Below are 10,013 nucleotides of genomic sequence, written 5' to 3' on the forward strand. Positions count from 1 at the left end.
CTTTCACATTCATATGCCACTATATATCTTTCCAATGTTTACTTACATGCCCTCGTTTGTTCATCACAATAACCCTGAGCTATAAAAGGTGGGCATTATTATCTGTCATTTCTGAAATGAGTAAACCTTACAACAGAGAGGGTGAATAATGGGCCCCAGGGGCTTGCACCTGGTCCTGCTCTACTTTCATTTACTTGCTTTTGTTTCTACTTTGTGCAAACAGCCTGAAGGAAAGTTTGATAGGTGGGAGAATCAGACCAAAAAAAGAAAATCTGGCACCCATCTCAGAGAGGCCATATGGATTTCTGCAATAGCTTCCTTACCTGCAATAAAGATATCTGAAAAGAGATCAGTGGGTCCCAGTTAAATACAGAGGACTGGACACATGTGCCTCGGGTTAGGGATTACTTCTTTTTGAAATTATGTAAAAATGACAGAAAATGCATAAAACAGAGCATAAACCCACAATAATAAAGATATTGAGAGAGAAGAAGATCAGTCTAGGAGGCTCAACATCTGAATAGTAGGAGCTCCGGAAAGAGAACAGACAGGAAGGAATTACCAGAAGACTAATTCAATTTTTTTTCCAGAACTAAAAGATATAAATTTTCAGATTGAATTGTTCAATGGAATGCCCAACTCACTAAGTGAAAAAAGATACACATAAAGAAACATTGTTATGAAATTTCAAAACATTAGGTATAAAGAAAAGAACCTAAAAGCATCCAAAGAGGAAAAAAACAATACAAAACAGGTGACATAAAAGCACTGGGAAGCAAAATGGCAAAGTACTTGTAAACAGTGATACTAAATGAGAATGGAACAATGGCTTAAAAAATCTAGGAGAAAAAGAAAAAAAAATGTGTGGGGGAAATTATTTCCAACCTAGAATTCTAAACCCATCCAAATTATCAATCAAGAATGAAGCTAGAATAAAGATTTCAGATATACAACTCAAAAATATTTACTACCAATGTGTCCTTTCTCAGGAAGATACTAAAGAATGTGCCTTACCAAAACAAGAGAATAAACCAAGAAAGAAGACATCAGATGGTGACAAGGAAGTAGGAGACCCAACAAATGCCAGGAGTGAAGGGAATCCCCGGGAAAGTGATGATAGGACTGCTCGGGAGGACAGCTGTGTATCAGGACAAGGAGGGCACAATAGGAACAGAGCGTTCTAGGAGATGTTTTTAAAACAAAGATGAGATTGATAGACAAAGATATGTTTGACTGCAATTTACACTTAAATTAAAAGTTTAGGAATAAATTAAAGACATATAAAACTAAGCAAATGAAAAAATAATTCAGTGAAAAAAATTTTTGAAATTTTAAAGGATATGTAATTGCAACATTTTACATGACTCAGCTTTGAATAATATTAACATTTTCATAACAACATAAACATTGAGTATTGAGAGAACAAAATTATGACATAATTATATTGGAAGAATGGGTGAAGGGAAGTGGGAGTACGGGCATCAGGGTACAAGAGAGATAAAATCCTCATTTCCGATAGTAAAATAAATAAATATCATTTAAAACAAGGACATAATGAATTAGCAGAACAGTGTTGTTGTTGTCTGAGTATGAAAACAAAACCTAGGGAAAACAGTTAAGAGTTGAAAATAGTTGCCTCTCGGGAGAGGGAATCAGGGTGAGGAAGTAGATGGCTCGGGGGATATAATTCTTCTTAGAACCTGTGACAGAAAGTTGTTGTCCACCATTCTTCCCTTTGTCCTTGACAATAAAATTCCAACTTTACTCAGTACAGCAGTACGCTCGGATGAAAGGTCATGCTTCTCAGTCACCGTCGCAGCTATATATGGCACTGGGACTTCATTCTGGCATGAGATGGAAGCAGAAGTTATTGATTGACATGGCTTCTTGTCCTTCCCCTTTTCTTCTTCCTGCTGCCTGGAATGCCAACAGGAGTAGCTGAAGCTTATTGTGACTAAGGACAGAGAAGCAGGAAAGGTAGAAGGAGGCTATGGTTCCAATATCTAATATCTTCAGGAACTGCCAAACAATCCCTGAGCTGATCAGCACTAAACAGCTTTACCATGAGAGAGTAAGCCTTATATATTTAAGACACTGGTATTTTGGGTTTCTGTTAAATGTAGCTGAAACTAATTCTAATAGATACACCTTGAGGATCTACCTAGCTTATTATTAAACCATCTATGTATAATGTGAATAAAAATTAAGATTGAAAAAGGGAGGGTCAGCAAATACAAAGAGAGGAATTGCCAAATACCTAGTTGGAAAACATCTTTAGGACCCTAAATGTCCACCTGATGAATAATGTTCCCTCCTTCACAGACCTCAATGTTAAAGGCATGTCTGAAATTTTTAAAATGCTGGATTGGACTCATGGTAGATGAGACATTAAAAAAAATACACATAATGTTCCCTCCTTCACAGACCTCAATGTTAAAGGCATGTCTGAAATTTTTAAAATGCTGTATTGGACTCATGGTAGATGAGACATTAAAAAAAATACACACACACACACACACACACATATGAACTTGAAGATGTATTAATAGAACTAACAAAATAAAAATACACAGAAATTTAAAAAATAAAAAGAGCCTCATTAAGCTGTGGGATAACTTTAAGAATCCTAGCATATAATATTGGAGTCCCTAAAAGGTGGGAAGGGAAGACAGCCAGAAAAAATATTTGAAGAAATAACCAAAAATGTCCATATTTGATGAAATGTATAAAGCCACATATTTAAAAGCTAAACAAATCTCAAGTACAAGGCACATCAAATAAAATTGCTCAAAGCAAGTGATAAAGAGGAAATCTTCAAAGCAGCCAGAGAAAAGAGACATGTTATATGCAGAACAAGGATAAGGGTTATAAGAGGTTTCTTGTCAGAAACAGTGGAAGTGAGAAGACACTGGAGCAACATCTATAAAGTAAAGGAAAGAAAAAATGAACAACTGTCAATCTAGAACCCTACACCCAGCCAAAAAAGTAATCTAATAATTAAGTCAAAATAAAAAATATTTTTTTTACATACAAATGCTGCAATAATTTATCAGCAGCAGACCTGCACTACAAGAAATATTAAAGGAAGTCCTTTAGGCCAAAAGAAAATAACAGGTGGAAATGTGCATATACACAAAGGAATAAGGAATGCAGAAAGTGGCACTATATGGGTAAATATACATAAAAAAAAGATTAAGAACAAAGCAGGAAGGTACATTTTCACCATTTCTATTTAACCTTGTCCTAGAGGTTCTATTCAGTGCAATAGGGCAAGGGAAAAAAATGCATCTAGATTTAAAGGGAATAAGTAAAACTTATTTTTTCTGCAGACTACATGATTGTCCATGTAGAAAATCTGATGGAATCTACGAAAAAGCTAATAGAACTAATAAGTGATTGTAGAAAGGTTATAGAATGCAAATTAATATGCAAAAATCAATTACATTTTTATATACTCGTGACAAATGATCAGAAATTAAAATTTTAAAACAATGCCATTCACAATGGCACCAAAAATAGAACACTTGGGAATAAATCTGACAAAATTATTCACCATGTATACTAAAAACTGCAAAACACTGCTGAGAGAAATTAAAGAAGGACTAGATTTAAAAATATAAATTAATTAATTAAGACTCAATATTGTTAAGATTTCAGTTCTAGTCAAATTAATCTCAATTCTATCTCAATTAAAATCCCAGTAACTTTTTTTGTAGAAATTAACAAGCTGATTCTAAAATGTATATGGAAATGCAAAGGACCTAGAATATTCAAAACAGCTTTGAGAAAGAACAAAGTTGGAGAACTAACACTAGCCAATTTCAAGGTTTATTATAAAGCTATAATAATTAACATAGTATTGTATTGGTGTAAAGATAGACATATAAATCAATGGAATTAAATGGTCCAGAAATAGATACACACATACATGCACAACTGATTTTTTTACAATGGTGCAAAAGCAGTTCAGTGGAAATAGGAAAGTCTTTTCTTCAAATGTTGCTGGAACAATTGAATATCTTTTTTAAGAAAACAAATTTGATCTATAGCTCACACCATATATTGGGGCCGGCTCAGTGGCACACTGCTACAGTGCGCCGCTTGGGAGCGCGGCGGCACTCCCGCCGAGGGTTCGGATCCCACATACAGACCGGTTCCTGCTCACTGGCTGAGTGAGGTGTGGGCGCAATGCCGAGGGTTGCGATCCCGTTGCCGGTCCCGGTCCGGTACGGGCGCAACACTGAGGGTTGCGATCCGTTGCCGGTCACGAAAAAAGACAAAAAGGAAAAAAAAAATTAATATGTATCACAGACCAAAATGTAAAACCTAAAATGTCTAGAGGAAAACATATGAAAAAATCTTTGTTACCAGTTCCCAGATTCATAGTTTTGGAGTTCCTCTTCTATAATGCCCAAACCCCTTTGCACATGCAGGGTGACATCTGGCTTTCATCACATCACCCTGAAATAGGAGAATAGGACATAGGGAACCTATGTGAATATGATAACATTTTCTCTAATCCAGAAACCTCCCTTTTGTTCTCAGGACTAAAAAAATAACCAAATATACCAAAAATGTTTTAATCATACTATACACTACCGCCCTCCACCCTGGGGAACTTCATTAGTCTCATGGTCTTATCAACCACTTATCTTCTGATGACTCCCAAATTTATATTCACAGTACAGACTTCTCGGTTTTCAGACTGGTCTTTTCCACTAGCCCTGCATTACACATCCACTTAGACATCTCACTGACATCTCAAATTCAGTGTGTCTAAAGCTGCACTTTGTATCCTCTCCCACACACCTGCTTATTTTTCTATGAAGGCATCACCCCCACTTATTCACCCATGCTAGAAACCTGGTGATCACCAAACACATGTGACAGTACAGGCAAGGCAAGAATCAGATATAATCTCAGTGTTTGTAGTCAGAACGACTGAGAGAGTGATTTGTCATTAATAGAAAAAAAGTCCAGGGAAACAACATTACATTCAGGAAGGAAGATGCTGAGATGGCGGCTGTGTTCATTTCAAGGTGCTGGCAGTGCTTCCAGGTGGAGATTTCTAGCAGTCAGTTGGAAATGCCACTGTACATGACAGATTGCTGATCTTGGTTACGGAAATGAAAGCTCAAGAGCTTTTCTGAAAAGTTTAAACTGTGGTTTGACAGGAATCATACTGTTTCTAAGGATGAAAACACTCAGAGGCATTCAGCTGTGGAGGACAGACCATACGGAAGAGAAGGAAAGGAATATTGAGGATAAAGAGGAGTGAGCATTTGGAGCATGTTTTTCTGGCCAGTTAAGGGACAGGCAGCACAAGTGACATTTTTGTAAAAGGTCCTCTACTAGAGGGTTCCTGAATATATAACTCTTTCCTCCTTCATTGTCTGACAAAATCTCTTCCCTCTGTTTTCGGTTCCTCCTCTTGCCCCTATTTTTTTCCTCTCCTGGGGTGCCTGCATGGGTGAAGGCAATATGGAGGGCAAGAGCCTGGCTGAAGGCTTTCACTCCACTGCATGAGGAAGGCAGACAGCAAGGAAAAGGCTGGCAGGAAAAGCCTCAAGGCTCTGGCTGCCCTTTTTGATTTGTGCATTAATGCTGCGGAGTTGACAGCCTGCCTGAGAGAGGTTGGAGGGATGTGTGTTCTGCATGTCTGGAATTTATTCCTTTGGCTCTGTAAGATGTGACACTGCATAATGGCCACGAAGAAGTAATTTTGATCCTGTGAGTATCTTGGCAAAAGTTCCAGAAAGACATATGGACATAATCTTCTGGACATTTGTGGAAGAGCCTTCGCTTAGGGACTGCCTTTGCAGGCTTGCTCTCACTTTCAGTTCTATGAGTCTCACTTTAGCCAGTTTTTACTTAGGAGATAAAAAAGCTAAATTGTATTCAATTGAAAGAACAAAAAATATTAACGTAAGAGCAAGTCATCATTATGATACCTATCAATTTCCACCTCTAAGACAGGGCACAGACGCAGGGCTCTGGACATACCCTAGCCAGGATTAGAGAAAAAGAGGTCTGGATGGCTCTAGATATATGTACTGTGAAAAAATGAGTTCTCACCATGCTGGGATCCAGCATCTTCATCTATAAATTGACAGAGAGATGACATTTAAAAAAAAATCTTCCTAGGAACAATAACTTGCTTAAATATTATGTTGGAACAAGCTGCTCTATCTGTATCTATGACCCTAAATTTCAGGTATATTTGAGGATATATTCATTTCTCATTGGAACAGATTTCAATCTATACGCATTTCTATTTTAAAACAGTTGAGATAACACAATAAATCCATTATGTTGGAACAAGCTGCTCTATCTGTATCTATGACCCTAAATTTCAGGTATATTTGAGGATTTATTCATTTCTCATTGGAACAGATTTCAATCTATACGCATTTCTATTTTAAAACAGTTGAGATAACACAATAAATCCAGCTAAGTTTCCCCTAAGTTTCTGTGTACGAGTTGGTAAGTAATCACTTGTTAAATTTAAACTTCATCTAAGGCCCTTATCCTTGTTTTTTTCCCTGTGGAGTCTAATAAGGTAATATAAAAAAAAAAACTCAGAAAATACCGAAGCCCAGATCCTAGTCCGTGGGAATTTATTGTACCCCACCCCTAAAGTTGTCCTTTAAAACTAACTCCCTGAAGAATGCCAATCACGAGGTCTGCCAGGAGCTAATCTTTATACATTCACCAGGATTTTATGAATACTCTGAGAAATTCTTGGGAGTTGTACTATTGGGAAAAAGAGAAACTGAAACTGTGGAGACAGAAGTTCCCTGGAGTATAAGGTCTTCTTTGCTTAGACCTCAAGTGGTTTTAGCCTAAGGAAGCACTCAGAATTGCCTTGCAACTGGAATGTTAAAATGTTGCCTTGGCTGATGGTCAGCCTTAAAGGGACGTTTGTGTGTGTGTGTTTTGTCTCGGTGATCAACACGCTATCAAGGTCTAAGCAAATGACTGTTCTATGAACATCAGCTGAGAGAAATGAGTAATGAAGCACTCTTCATCCCTGCACTCGCATGGTTATAGATGAAGTCAGTCTTATAGAATCTGGTTAAAGACTCATAATTACAGAGTTGGAAAATGCTCAAGAGATCATCTGTTCCAGCCTCCAGGGCCTCAAACTTAGTGGACAGTAAGTTGCAGGTCAGCAGGAAGACTAGTAAGCTACCAGAACATTAAATGATATTTGTGGCATGTGCAAAATCCCCCTGCATGTCTGAATCCTGAGATAGGATGGAAGGATGTGTTTGGCTCATCTTTGGTTTTCTTCATATGGTTGGAAACAAAATTGTTGATACTTCCTCAGTTTTACACAACTGGAAAGGACTCTTTTTGGTCTCACTGGAGTCAGATAATCCCTTCCCTGGACCCAAAAATTCATGGCTGGTGGGGGGATGGGGGAAGAGCACAGCTGGGAATGCAACCTGTGAAGCCACGCAGGGACCTGTGCTTAGAAGGGTCCCATGTTTGGCTTTATGCTCTGCTGCTGCCATCTAGAAATTCCTAATAAATTTTTAACAAGGGATCCTGCATTTTAATTTTGCATTGGACCCACAAATTATGCAGCCAGCCCTGGCACGGAGTACTAGCTCAGCTTGGCAATCCCTAACATAACCATGTGGATGGAGGAAGAGGGGAAGATGGGGAACTAGTTCCCAGGAGCAGTGGGTAGATGGTGGCCAGTACAGCTAGCATAGTTCTGAGAAGTAAAAGGACATCAAAATATGAGAGATACAGTTCTCAACCTCAAAAAATCTCATAGTCTAGTAGGTCAAATTTTCTTTCCAAAGGTTTGTTTCTCCAATCCCCACATATCCAAATGAATATATTCATCTTGAATATGAATGGAAACATCCCACTCCCATAGGAAAGTGGTAAATAGGAAAAGAAAATATAGGGAGAATGTCCAGCTTTGCTTTCAACATCATGAAGATTAGTTTTATACAACGTTAAGCTCATCTATGATTAGAGATTGAATCAAAAGTCTCTTGTACAACAACAGTGACACCATTCTGGCACTAGGATTTACTATCACAAACTTTCTACCAAAGTCCATAAAGAATATGACAAAGTAAGCCCTGGAACAGTGTCTATAGCCTAGTAAGGACTCAATGAATAGAGTATAAAAAGGAGAAGGGAGCCGAGCAAAAAAGAAAAGGCAGAATGGAAGGTAAGGAGGGAGGGAAGTTCAGTATTTTAAGATACATTCAGGTTGTTCAGGAAGATAGTTGGTGGAAACTATAAAATAAAGGGTAAACCACATTCAGAGCAATAAATTTTATGAAATGTTAATTGGGTTTACTCTCAGAACTCCCCTTTTTATTATTATGTTTAGTACCAAACACTAAAAAATTAATCAGGAAATTCCATCTGGCCAACAATTTTAATTTATGAAATTCCTTTTGCTTCAGAAGATTAAAAGCAATCCTCTGGGCGAATTGAGCATTCCAAGATAGCCCCAAAAAGCCCTGAACAAAGACTCTAGAGTGTCATTTTCTTTTATATTGTAACATCTTTGAGTCACTTGCAATCTATAAATAAACTTGCATTTTACAGAAATCTCTCTACAAAACGCAGCACCATGCTGGAATTCAACACACAAGACTATTTTTAAAAGTGTTTTGATTAAAAAAAAAAATTAATTATAGGCCCTAGATAACACAGGAGTTATAACTTGGCTTACTGCAAGTTTTATGTTGCTTAACAACTCTTTAAAACAATTCTCCTACATCTGTGCTTTATTTTAAGTGCAAATTAAGTGCAAGTGCAATCTTCAATGTTAATTGAAGATTTTGTTGATTATGGCTGCCCTGTTCTACAGTGGGGAAAACGGAATCAGTAATATTCTGAAATCAGTAATCAATGCTGTTTATCCTTAAAATTATATATTTGTTGCTCCTGTTTTTAGATCTCTTGGTTTTCTCTAGGTGTAATATAAGAAGTTATCTGACACCAAAATACATCTTTGAAACAAAAGCCCTCCCCTTTAAAAAGTATATAAACAAGAAAAATAAGAGAAATTTGGGGACGATGTTTCTCTTCCCAGAAAGGCCATGTGCGACTGTAAATCTATGGAACAGTAACATTATGAATAATGAAAACTTTGGGCCTAGATATATTTGTCTAACCGAACTTGTTAGTTGATGTTATATCAAGGGATAACAAGAGTTCTTGATGTAGATCAGACTTTTGTGAAACCACATGCTTAGGAAGCATTATGGACTTTATCTTACATAAAAAGACATAGATAGTATGATATAGAAGTTGTGGTATTTGGAAATTGTAGGGTTCAGAAAGTAAACTTTAACTGCTCTTTCAAGGGTATGTGGATTAAAAGTACAAGAAGACAGGAAGTGATTTAAGGAAGAAATTTATTTCTGCCTCTGTCTTAGTTGACAAGGATTAAGTGCCTAGGTCCTATCAGGCTTTTGTTATAGAAAAAAAAAAAAAGAAACAAAAATCTTCGGGTGGTTTTCTTCTAAGAATTCCTTTGGAGAGGAATAGACATTAGTTTTAGTAACCAGAGATAGAACAAGACTTTAAAACATGGCTCTGTTACAACAGAAACTAATTGATTTTCAGTAATTTGGCCCATCTTGCCACATTATATTTCAGACAGAGTGAAAATTACCACTTCCAAGCTTGTTGTTTCTTGACAATTGCAAATAAATAACAGCATTTTTTGAAAGTAGAAAAAGTAAACACAACATTTGATTCAGTGGTGCCATAGAAATCCAACTAAAAACACATACTCAGTTGTATTTTTCAGCTCTATGGACAACTTCTATTAAGTCACACAGTGAGACTCATAGTTCATTTGATCCATTGCACAACAGAACCAATGCGAAGGGATATTATCACTTTGAAATAAGTAACACCTTGTATCTCTGTTGGGTAAAGAGAACACAGGGCATAAGGATAAGCTAGTAGAAGTTTCCAGAAAAATATAATAAATAATGTAGGCAAATAGCAAAATATTCTTGGTCTTC

General features: G+C 37.0%; 1 long non-coding RNA gene across 1 annotated transcript in view; it reads right to left on the reverse strand.

Annotated features, from left to right (window-relative positions):
- Nucleotides 1–1,489: 1,489 nt before the first annotated feature.
- LOC103588337 overlaps nt 1,490–10,013 on the reverse strand; it is a 10,328-nt gene continuing 1,804 nt past the window's right edge. Inside the window, exons 2-3 of the long non-coding RNA XR_550304.1 lie at nt 4,369–4,461; nt 1,490–1,844 (exon numbers count right to left, since the gene is read on the reverse strand). This is a non-coding gene — a long non-coding RNA (uncharacterized LOC103588337). The remainder of the gene's footprint in view (nt 1,845–4,368; nt 4,462–10,013) is intronic.

The sequence above is a fragment of the Galeopterus variegatus genome, unplaced genomic scaffold, assembly GCF_000696425.1.
Source record: "Galeopterus variegatus unplaced genomic scaffold, G_variegatus-3.0.2 Scaffold555, whole genome shotgun sequence".
NCBI lineage: Eukaryota > Metazoa > Chordata > Mammalia > Dermoptera > Cynocephalidae > Galeopterus > Galeopterus variegatus.